This window comes from Rhincodon typus, chromosome 6 (genome assembly GCF_021869965.1).
Source record: "Rhincodon typus isolate 14 chromosome 6, sRhiTyp1.1, whole genome shotgun sequence".
Taxonomy (NCBI): domain Eukaryota; kingdom Metazoa; phylum Chordata; class Chondrichthyes; order Orectolobiformes; family Rhincodontidae; genus Rhincodon; species Rhincodon typus.
Genome location: NC_063337.1, coordinates 72,775,631 through 72,788,839, shown reverse-complemented (window position 1 = coordinate 72,788,839; position 13,209 = coordinate 72,775,631).

Below are 13,209 nucleotides of genomic sequence, written 5' to 3'. Positions count from 1 at the left end.
ATGAAGGAGCAGCACTCCAAAAGTTTGTGATTTCAAATAAACCTGTTCGACTATAACCTGGTGTCGTGTGACTTTTAACTTTGTCCACCCCAGTCCAACACCAGCATCTCCACATCATAGTTTTTATTCTGAGTCTATGTCCTCTGTTCCTAGACTCTCCCATGAGGGGATACATCACCCCAGCATCTACTTCTCATTCTTCTAACTCCAATGAGTAGAGTCCTGACCTGTTTAGCCTTTGCTCAAGACAATCCCTCCATGCTGAGGACCATCCCAGTAAACCTTCTCTGAACTATTTCCAAAGAAATAATATCTTGCCTGAAATAAGGAAACCAAAACTGCTCACAGTACTCCAGATATGGTCTCACCAGCACCTTCTACATTTGTAGTAAGACTTCCCTCCTCTTATTCTTCACCTCTCTTCAAATAAGGACAAACATTCCATTAGCCTGAGGTAGCAAGGTGTCGAGCTGGATGAACACAGCAGGCCAAGCAGCATCAGAGGAGCAGGAAGGCTGACGTTTTGGGACTGGACCCTTCCTCAGAAGAAATTTCTTTTCTTCTGAAGAAGGGTCTAGGCCCGAAACGTCAGCCTTCCTGCTCCTCTGATGTTGCTTGGCTGCTGTGTTCATCCAGCTCTACACCTTGCTATCTCAGATTCTCCAGCATCTGCAGTTCCTACTATCTCTGATTCCATTCCTGATTACCTGTGAGCTTTCTGGGTTCCATGCACAGGTCCACACGCAGCTTTGTGCAACTCTTCTGCATTTAAATAATGCATATGATAAAGATCAAATCAATATATTTGGGGAAAAACAGCTTAATTAAACTTAAACTAACTGAAGCATAAATATAACATATGCCTTAGTAAATACAATATTAATTCAGGAGATCTTGTCTACCCAGAGATTGGTTAGCCTGGGAACTTGCTTCTACAGTTGAGGAGATGATGTGATTCAGGTGAACAGCAAAGACACATTTAAGTGGAGTTAGAATTTTACACAAAAGAGAAAGGTTTAGGAGGTTGATTGCAAAGTAGCAGGAGGCCATACAGCCCAACAGTCTGTGCCATCTCTGCAAATGAACAATCCAATTACGCTATTCTCCTGCCATCTCACCTAATGCTGCATAATATTTCTTTTTACATATGACCATCTAGTTTCCATCTTAATGCTTCTGTTGAACCTGCCTCCACCACATTCTCACACAGTGCATTCCATTCACTGACCACATGCCTCATGAAAAGGTTTCTCATTATTTTGTGTTTGCTTCTCTTACAAACTAGTTTAAATCCATGCCCGCTTGTTCCCAGTCATTAGTGGGAACAGTTTCTCTTTGTCCATTCTGTCCTAACTTCCTCAATCCTGGAACCATTCACAAGGATACTTTCCTCACCCTCTTTACTCCCTTCACATCTTTCGTAAAGAATGACATTTAAAAAAATTGATAAAACTCTAGCTGAGACTGAAATTGTGCCTTATGCAGGTTCAACATTACCTTCTTGGTCTTATACTCCAGTCCCCTAATAAAAAAAACCTCAGATACTGTATGCTTAATCAACTGTTCTCTGAGGTGCGACCATATTGAATGACTCGTTTATAAAAGTCCCAGATCCTTCTGCTTCTGCACTCCCTTACAAATTGCTGTTTATTGTATTTCATTTATCTCAAACAAATAAAGCACTTCGCATTTTTCTGCATTCAATTTAGTTTGTCACTTATCCATCCATTCCACCGAATTGTCTATGCCTTTTGGAATTTCTATACTACCTTACCTACAGCTTACAATGTTTTCAAATTTTGTATTATCCACAGATTTTGAAATTGTGCCCTATACCCTGTGGTCTGGGAGAAAAAAGCATTGTTCCCAATATTGACTCCTGAGGAACTTGACAAGAATCCTTCTCCAGCCCTAGGAACATCTAATAGCATTACACATGTTTCTTGTCACTCAGCTGACTTTGCATCCAAGTTACTACTGTTCATTTTATTCCATGAGTTCTACCTTTGCTCATGATGCTGTTGTGTAGCATTGCATTAAATCCTTCATAGACACCACATCAACATCATTGTCCTTCTCCATTGCTTTCCAAAACTAAACAAGTTAGATGAATATAATTTTCTAATAAGAAATACATGCTAGCTTTCCTTAAGTAACCCACATTTGACAATGTGCTACTACCTTTGTTCTGAATTGTTATTTCCAGACATTTCAAACCTTCATAGTTAAACTGACTGGTTTGTAGCTGCTTAATATGTTCTTACCCTTTTTACGAACAGAGTTCAATGATCCCTACTTACCAGACAAGTTGGATTCCAGAATTAAATCTTTATAGATCATATGTTAAAATAGTTTGTTTAGTTTGTTAAACTGGTGGTTATTTACTGAAATACATTAACAGAAGGTTACAAATCATCTTTAAAAACAGAACATAAGGTTATTATGCAAAAGCTAGAAAAAATCCAAACTATATACATAACAAATCCATATATGTGTCAGAAAATCTTAAAACAGACATTAAAAAAAGAGTTTCCCAAAACCTTCCAGTGCACAGAATCAAATCCAGAGAAATATTAATCCAAATTCATCTCTAAGTTTCTACTAAGTTTCAACATCAAGACAAAACTCTGAGAGAGTAATAGGGAGAGATATACTGCAGCTTCCAAACCCAGCTTTAAGACCCCAGCTACCGCTACTGAAAAAACTAAAACTAATAATTCTGGTGCTGGCAGACTTTGATGCCACCTATTCAGGCTGCTTCTATCGTTCCAACTATATATAATAAAAAAAAACAAGGCCTCACAAGCTGTTTACTTTATTGCATTCAAATAGGTAACTCTATACTTCTGACTTAAAATCTCTCTTCAAAAAAACAGGACAAAATATGCCTCTTAAAGCCATTGTATTGTCACAACATTCAAGAGTCAGATTGGGTGTCATCTCCAACAGAATGAAAAGGTTGTGTGAGATACGTCATACAGTTTAAGCCTTTCAGAAATAATATAGGGATAGCTTATAAAATAAGTTCTAGCCAAGTAGATTGTGCCTTTGAATCCTCTGGGAAAGCATCTTTCTCCAGCATTGCAATGCTTTCCTTAATCAATATTGGCACAACTCCCATCTTTATTCCTTTCCTGAACATATTGTATCCAGGAGTATTTATGGATTAAACAAATGCACTGCCCTTCTTTGTGTTAGTTCTCATTTATATTCACAACATCATACTTGCAAAAAGCATTTTGCCCATGTAACTCAATGATCTTATGTAAGGGTGTATTTTCCATGGCAAGCTCTCTGCCAAACTCTCCCCTTTACTTTTGCTTTTGCTTTACTTTAGTACTTTTGTCAATTGCCCTGTTGAGTGCAAGACAAAAAGCTTCAACAAAATATGCATTTTTCAGCAATCTCATTACTTATTAGTGAAACTTGTTATTGTTAATAAATTTTCCAATATTAATAAACCTTACTGCTACTAAGAAACTTAATAAATCCTACAAATAATTAACATACCTTGGTGGTAGTATTTCCCCAGTGCCAGTTTGCAGTATTGTGCACATTAAGAGAGAGAAAGAAATCTGAAAATTCAGCAACTACTCGTTTAACTGAGTATTGACTTAATGCTTCTGGGCTTTAGCTCTTATGTCCTGCTTCTGGTCTCCAGATTTCTCTCTTGTCTGACTCATTTTATGTAATAAGTGAGAACAGCGCCTCCTCCATCAGAGTACCAACTCCTTCACTCATGAAGATCCTAAACTCACATTATGTATCTTGCTGAAGTCAGTCACAAGCTGCTCTCTTCCCACACATTTTGTGTACTTCGTGAAACCACCTGCATTTATACTAATTGAAAAGCCTCGAGAAACTAGTACAAGCAAGTCTCCTAATTAACTAACTGTAGATGCATCATCAGTAAGGAGTTTATGCATGATTTGGACTGAAAGGGTCTTAACTTTAATAACAAATCATAGTTAAATGTTAAATGCAAATTGGATTAGATGTAAGAGATAAGTTAATGTTCACTCAGTTGCCAAACTCCATATTTTATGTACTGTTGCACTCAACGACAAGCCACTTCCTTCACACTCACTAACCTAAGTGTTGCAGGAAGCTTCTGCAGAATATAAACACTGGCACAAGCCAGTTGACTTAGCTACCTTACTTCTGTGCTGCATATTCTACACATTTCTACATAATAACACAGACCACGAAGACTTTACAATGAAAACAATGGACATAGCCTTGGTATTTCATGTCAATTGTACCCAATATTTGCTGGTGGCCTTGAGAAAAAAAAATTAGTTCCCATTGCTTGTGCCCATGAATACATATGCCAATTTTGATCAAGTTTATAAATGGAGGACCCAAGCGTTAATATTTTACTGTGAATATTATCATAGTGTTATTACTTTCTTTGAATTTAATTTGATTAGCATTCTGCAAATTTATAATCCCCTGATTATGGACCTTCAAGCACATATTCAGCCCTTATAGTTTTAATGAGTATATGAGCTAAAAAAAAGTTTGAGGAAAATTATTTTAGGTAGATGTAAGCATAAACATAAATTTGAAATCTACATTATGTTTCTGATCAGTGCTAATTATGTATAATTTAATGTTTCAACATTCAATTTCTCCTATATTCTTTAAATTTAAGTACATTGCCTGTTTTCACGATACTTGAACACATCAAAATTAAATAACAACCTAGCTTTAGGGGCCACTAGACAGCCATCATTAGTTTGCTTTTTGTGGGGAAAAAAATGGTAAAATATCTAGTGGCTGTTTGGGAATGAGTTCATACTCTGTTGCAAAAGTAGGGTGCTGGATATGGAAGTAGGAAAAGAAATACATGAGCACTGAAATAATTTTAGGAATTCGCAATGGAAATGATGAAATCATTTTATTTTAATTGTTGCATGGAGAGTAATTATTAGACATATTGAATAGTTTTTTTCCTGTTTTGGTAGTCTCATTACAGACAAAACAGGCTAATGTTGCTGTCATTTACAATATGTTTAAAGTATTACATTTGTTTGGTTATCTTGTATTTGTCGCTAGAATTTCCTCACGATTTATATCCTGTGGTACTATTTATTATGAATCCATTGACAAAATGCATAACAACAAGGGTATTATGCTATGTAACATAAAATGCATTGCCAGGGTAATTGACTTACAAAGCTTGAATAAGCAAATAACGTTTTTTTAACAAACTGTACCTCATTTTCACCAATGATTTGAGGATTAAGCTTGTTTAAGAAGGGAATAGAAAAGACTATTGATGAGTTGGACAACTGTGGCTATGGTTTACTTTATAAAGATCCAAAGAAAGATGTAAAAGTGGATTGAAAATATCAAGTGAAATAAGTTGGAAAGTGATTTTAATAATTTTCAGCTTGAATGATGAATTAGGTGTTTATTGTTTGAATTATGAAAACTCAATGATATTGGCTAAAGAGTTTCTACTCAATAGAAAAGAAATGGTGTGCATTAGTCACCTAGCTGATAACTGCTCACAAAGTTGTGGCAGAGCGGACCTCATTGGCTAAATGGCCTGCTTCTTCTGCTCCCACGTCTTATGGTTTACTTGTAGACTTGTTGGTGAAGATTTCCTCTAATATGATGTGAGTGGTGATACTATTGCTGATGACGTGGATGGGGTGATGTTTGGATGGACGAGAGAAGGGGGAAGAGAATGAGGTGTCTAGGCTGAGATGGTGCCAGAGGAAGAAAGAGAGAAAAGCTGACTTGTTTTATATTAGAGAATATTTAATGGACAAGGGCAGATCTTTTCTGCAATTATACTTGTATTAGGGACAAATCCATTGATAGGACTGCCACAAAGTACAAAGTATCTTTGACAGCAACTTCTAGATTTCTGTATTTATGTATGTGTTTATTCCAGAAGTGCCTGACTTCTTTCATTGTAGCATTTCTAGTCTCAGTGATATCCTCATTGCACATTCTGGGCTGTTGCTTTATTGTCCATGACAGCTGAAGAAATAGCTGTGAATATATGTTTGTCTAAGCATCACCTTTTGTCTCTGTGTGTCACCCTTTAGTAGAGTTCTTCCTTTCCAAAGTAAAATGAAACACTTTGATAAACCTTAGCTCTAAAATAGCTACTTCTGCTACAATCATTTGGGAGAGTAACTTATTCTGCTTTAGTCTGAGAAAAGGCCACAAGACAGATCAAGGCTATTCAAAACAAAGGCTAAAGTATGAAGTGAACCGAGCCAGATCCCATCCACTCTGACCACTTTTCTTTTCACTTTCCTTGTTTTGCTTTCTATTTTCATTTGCTTACTTGTTGTTGGGTGGCATCGGTGGCGGCAAAAGCCCAGTGTGGATCTTGAGTGAGCTCAGCACGGACCTCAAGTGAACCCAGCATGGACCACGAGTGGGCCCAGTGCAGACTTGAGTGAGCACTTACTTACTTTTCCAGGTTGAAGACGGGACCTGGCATTGGAATTGGTGGCTGCTCCATCGGCAGAGGCGATGTCGGCGAGCTAGGCTCAGCAGCTAAAGATGGTGCCTGACAATCAGCAACTTCATTGCTAGTTGGGTCCAGCGCGGGTGATGGTGAAGCGGTGGCAGAAAAGCATCACATTGACATCGAGATAGGCCCAGTAGTGAGTGACTGATGTTGGTGGGTCCAACATAGGCAGTGGTGACGCGGTGGTGGATAAAAATCAGCCCAGTGGTAAAAAATGACATCTGAGGATTGGCAGCTTCGAACAGTGGTTGGGTCTGATGTTGACAGCAGTGAGGTGGTGGAGGGGGCATGGTGGAGTTGGTGTCGTTGATAATGATGAACTGGCTCAGGACTGAAGGGCTCTCTTTAAGCTTTACTTTCCTATTTTTTCTTATTCTTAAATTATTCAAAATGGCACTAGTTGGAACAACATTAGAAAAGCTTTTGAATATATTTTACAGTTTTTTCTCACTGTAAAAGACATATGACAGTAAAATCATTCGCTTGCTCATTCACTTACTCATTCCAATTAAGTAGTGACCATTTTGAACTTCAGGTGTTAGAGAAAGTCATTGAGGATGAACAGCAATGGGTGAGTAATATTTGCTAGTATCCTAGTGCTCTACTCTATCCTCCATGCTTACAGGGAATTCAGAACTGGTAGGCAGTTACAAGAGTTGTGGAGAAGGTCTAGACCCGAAACGTTAGCTTTCCTGCTCCTCTGATGCTGCTTGGCCTGCTGTGTTCATCCAGCTCTACACCTTGTTATCTCAGATTCTCCAGCATCGGCAGTTCCTACTATTTCTGTCAAGTCTGTTGTTCCACTTGCTGAGACAAAACAAAAAAAAATTTGCCAGTGTTGGATATCCAAAGTGAAGAAAGACTGAAACTCTGAACAAACTCAGCAGGCCTGGCAACACCTGTGGGGAAAAGGATAGAGTTAACATTAACTATGTTTTTTCTCCATACATGCTGCCAGACCTGCCGAGTCTCTTTAGCTGGTTTTGTTCTGTCTGTTCACCTGTTTTGGACAAAGACCACTAGGATTGACTGTGTACTCTTAACTCTGTCAATAGGAATTCAGAAGCTTGAGCATCTAATCCTGGTTGATTTGATGGCCAAGAGAATGGAAAGGAAGCAGACTAAGTAGCTAAATAAATAGTTTAAATCTTATTGTCAAAGAGATCTGCAAGGTCCTCAGTGGAGGAAGGGGAGTGGGAGCAGGGAGTGTTGTTTAAGGAGATGTTTGACGGTAAGGAAAAAAGCATTGAGAAATATTTTTGTACTAAAAACAGATCCTCATTTAGTGAGCAATTTTGACAGAAGAACTGGGCTTTTTAGTGCTTGGTGACTCACCATCACTATCTCTTTACACCTTCTACCATCATTTCTTGCAATTATTCCTTTTATCCTTTACCCCTTTTCTTCAGTTGTGTTTTAATGTAAGTTCTGAAACACCTGAAATCTTAAAACATTTTTTTCCTATTTCTTTAGAAATTGTCCAAGTATCTCCAATATTTTATGTTTTTTAATTGAGCTGCCCTGTATTTACAGGTACTTTGTTTTGAGGATTTTCTCAATGACATCCTGAGGAAGGATTTACGGTAGACTTCTTAGTATTAAACAGCAGACACAATGGAATTTTTATTTATGCAACACTAGAACTGGATAGATTTATGGTGTTTGATATTGTTTGTTGTCAATTTGCAGAGAACATATGGATGTGCTGAAAGTGGAGCTATTGGAAATAAGAAAGACAACTGTATTTATATGTGTGAAGCATCAATTCATATTTTACCAGCACAGTCCTTGGTAATGCAAAAATGCATGTCAACAACAAATATTTGTAAATTTAAGAATTAACTGATGTCTAAGCAATGAAACTAATTGATTAGAAAAATCTCCATTCACAGAATCCAGAACAGCTATGGTATAAAGTATATATTTGCAATGGTCACTAAGTGCAAAACAATAGGGCCAATAATTAACTTCCGTTCAGATCAATCGGGAATCTGACCCCTCTTAGCAATGCATTAGAAGCACTTTGCTGATGTTATTTCACAGATAATATTTGTTTGTCCACTACTTTTAATGCAGATATTAACTCATTTATCTATAATGGACCTAAATTTAACTGACAGACTGATTATGAAATCTGACGACAGCAGAAAGCACTATTCAATAGTGGAGTCAGAGCTCTTTGCCACAACCAAATTGGATTAAAAAAAACTTCAAGGAGATTTTAGTCTCTATTTATTGCTTTCAGATCAGTTACTCCAAGAGCCAAACTGCTTTAGTGACTAGGTATGTATATAAAGATTTTATTATGAATAAACTATATTTTTGAAATAAAAGTTGCACAAAGGCAGGAGGAATCCTAATTATGTAAACCTGACCTTTAAAAATAGCCACCTGCATTTCCGATTTCTGTCCTGTGGTTGGAACTGTGGTGTGAATTGAGAGTAGGTCAAACTTTAAAATTAAAGGTTACAGTATAAACTAACTCTCCTGCTCTCATTACCTCAATCCACTTTCTCTCTACTTGCATCCATATCCACTCCTGCCCTGTACACATGCCCAAGCTCCTGACACACGCTCTGAGCTAACTTAATGCCCTGTACCCACACCTGTGGTCTATCACACACTATGCCACCTTATGCCCATTTACCCATGTCCGTGGACGCACATCATTCTCGTGCCCCCATGGCCCTCTTTAGCCACCATGATAACTCATGCAGTTCCCTAACCCCCACCTACCCACCCACTACTATTTGCTTTTTCCTCTTCATTCTAACTGTCCTACTATCCACCATGGGCATATCTCAAGAGGCATCTTGACAGAAATGAGGTTGTGCCTGTTGATGATTTCACTATTGATACAAACCATCTTCCATACATTGAAATTGGGGAATGTTACTTGAAATGATGATTTTGAATAGGCAATGGAAAACATTTCGAGAGTACATGGAGGAAATTCATCAATTGTTCATTCCAGTCTGGAATAAAAATAATATGATGAATTGGCTTTATCATGGCTTACAAAGGAAATTAGAGATAGTATTGGATCCAAGGAAGGAGTATGGAAACTGGCCAAAAATAACAGACCTGAGATTTGGGAATAGCTTAGATTTCAGCAAAATAGAGTATGAGAATAAATTTTTGGGGAACATACAAAGTGATTGTCAAAAGTGCTATAGGTATGCAAAGAGAAAATTATTAGTGAACAGGGGAACTTATAATAGGGAGCAAAGAGATCACAGACCAATTATCTACATATTTTAGTTCTCTGTTCACAAAGGAGGATACAATTAATGTCCCAAAAATGTTAGGGAACACAAGTTCTAGTGAAAGAGAGGAACTAAAGGAAATCAGTACAAATAGAGATATGGTTTTGGAGAAATTGATGGGATGGAAGATCAATAATTCTCAGGGGCTGCTAATCTGCATCCCAGAGTACTTAAGGAAGTGGCCCTAGAAATAGTGGAGCATTGGTGGTCGTCTTTAAAGATTCTATAGACTTGGGAATAGTTCCTATATATTGGAGGGTTGCTAAAGTCACCTCACTATTTAAAAAATGATGTCAAGAGAGAACAAGGTACTATATGAGAGGCATGGATAGGGAGAATTGTGGGATTCTTTTGCCCAGGGTTGAAAGATCGAATACTCAGGACATGAGTTTAAGGTGAGAGAGGAAAAGCTTAAAGGAGAATGTGTAAGGCACTTTTTTTGTGGAGAGGGTGATAGGTGCCTCGAATGTGCTGCCAGGATAAGTAGTAGAAGCAGATATATTGGCAATGTTCAAGAGGCACATAGACAGACACATGGACAAGCAGGGTACAGAGGAACATGAACTAGCTGCAGACAGATGAGATTAGTTTAGAATTGCATCATTATCAGCACAGACATGGTGGGCTGAAGGTCCTGTTCCTGCACAGTAATGTTCTATGCAGTATAGACTGATGAGCCTGACACCACTAACAGGGAAAATGCTAAGCTCGTAAAAGATTTAATGGAAAACGGTGACAGAGTCAGCACGGATATGTGACAGTAAAGCCAAGCCTGACAAATCTACTGGAATTCTTTGAGGATGTAGATAGTAGAGTTGATGAAGGGAAGCCAGCGAATGTGGTTTAAGTGGACTTCCATAAGGCTTTTGACAAGGTCCCACATAAGAGATTTGTATGTTAAATTCAAGTACGTGGGATGAGGGTAGTGCACTGACATGGATAAACAGGAAACAGAGTAACAACTAAGCAATCTTTATCCAAGTGGTAGCCAATGACTAGTAGGGTACCTCAGGGATGAGTGCTTGGACCCCAGCTATTTGTAATACTTATTAATGATTTAGATGAAGGAACTAAATGTAGTAGCTCCAAATTTGCAGACAACACAAAGCTGGATGGGAGGTTGAGTTGTGAGGAAAATGCAGAGATGCTTCAGTGGGCTTTGGCCAAAGTTGAGTGAATGGGAAAATATATGGCAGATGAATTATAATGGGGTTAAGGGTGAGGTCATTCACTTGGGTCGCAACAACTGGAAAGCAAATTATTAGCTGAATGCTGATCGATCGGGAAAGGGGAAGATGAAATGAGACCTGAATGTCCTTGAACACCTGCTGAAAGTAAAATGCAGGTGCAGAAGGCAGTGAAGAAGGCATATGGTATATTGGTCTTCATATTGAGAGGACTTAGAGGAGAGGTGATGGCCTAGTGTTACTATTAGTCTATCAATCAAAAACTCAGCATAGACTATAGACACCTGGGTTCAAATCCCACCATGGCAGTTGGTGAAATTTGAATTCAATAAAGAATCTCAAGGAATTAGGGTCTAATGATAACCGTCAGGAAACCCAATCTGGTTCATCTTCCTTTTAGGGAAAGAAAACTATCATCCTTACCTGGACCATTGTACATGTGATGTCAAACCCACAGCAGTATGGCTGACTTTTAACTTTTAACAGGAAATTCAGACAATAAATGCTGGCCTAACCAGCGACACCCACATCCCATGAGAGAATAAAAACAAAAGATTTGAAAACAGGAGCAATTTTGCTGCAATTTTACAGAGCTCTGATGAGACCACACACCACACATTTTGTCCAAATTTGGTTTCCTTATGTAAGGAAGGATGTTCTGTCTGTGGAGTGTGTGCAATGAAAATTAACCAGTCTGCTTCCTGAAATGGCAAGACTGATGTATGAAGAGAAATTGGATCGGTTAGGCCTATATTGATTGGAGTTTAGAAAAATAAGGGGTTTCTCATAGAAACCTATAGAATTTTAACAGGACTTGGAAGGGCAAATTTGGGAATGATGTTCTCAATGGCTACAAGAGGAGGTCAGAGGCTGAGAATCCCGCAGCGTGTAACTTCTGACTCCCTAAAGCTTGTCCATCATTGACAATGTATAAGTCAGAAGTATGATGGCATACTCTCCACTCAGCTGTTTGAGTGCAAATCCAACAACACTCAAAAGTCTCAAAAGGTCTTTTTCCTAGGACAGGCGAGTCTAATACTTGAGGGCATAGGTTTAAGGTGAGAGGGAAAAGATTTAAAATGGACCTAAAGGGTCAACTTTTCACACAGAGGGTGATGTGTGTATGGATTGAGCCGCCAGAGGAAGTGATGGAGGCTGGTATAATTACAATAGTTAAAAGGCATCTGGAGGGGTACGTAAATAGAAAGGCTTTAGCAGGATACGGGCCAAATGCTGGCAAATGGGACTAGTTAATTTAAGAACAGTTGGACAGACAAAGGAGTGGATAACGATCTGGCTAGGAGGGTGAATAGCTGTTAATGAAGACTGTAAGTGGCTAACAATGGGTTGTGTGTAATAGCCGACATGAGTTAACAAGGCTTGATGTATGGGGGTCGAGATGAAGACATGGGAGAGCTCAAGCCCTAAAGTTATTGAACTTGATATTGAGTCCACAGGGCTGCCAGGTCCCCAAGTGGAAAATGAAATGCGGTTCTTCCAGCTTGCACTGAACTTCACTGGAGCAACACAGCAAGTCTGAGACAGGGGTATTTACCAGGGAACAGGCTGATGCATTGAAGTGGCCAGCAACTGGAAGCTCAGGGACTTGTTGTGGGCAGAATGCAAGTGTTCTGCTTTGTCTATGCTTTGTTTCCCCAGTGTAGAGGAGACCACATTGTTAGCAATGCATGCAGTAAACTAGATTGTGGAAAGTGCAGGTAAAGTGCTGCTTCACCTGGTAGCCTTACAAGTTCAATGTTTGCTATTTTGATGGAATTCCATTAGAATAACAGGTTAAATAATAAATTAAAGAAGTGGAGGCATTTGGACTAATTATTGCAAAGCAACTTCCATGATTATTTGGGAAGTTTCACAAAGAATATCCCAGCACTGATGAACTGAATCCTTTTACACAAGGTCTGTGTTGTAAGAATTTTAAACCAGCATTAGCCCAGAGCTTGAAAATTTGGTTGATAAAACTAGCATCACAGCTCTTATTGATGTAATACTGAAGTGAATTCCTCCCACTCTTTCTCTAGGATTATAAACAAAGTAGTTTTTTTTTTCATAAAACTGGTGCTAGTACATTGAAGATATGACCTAACTGGCACCAGACCATAATCCTGAACTGTTTTAGGTATTTGCATTAGTGAATGAAATGGCGGCATGGAGTAGGAAATAGAGATGTACTTTGTATTGAAAACATGGAGGGAAATGCCTCTTGGAGACTTAGTGAATAAACGTACCAGCTGATGTGATA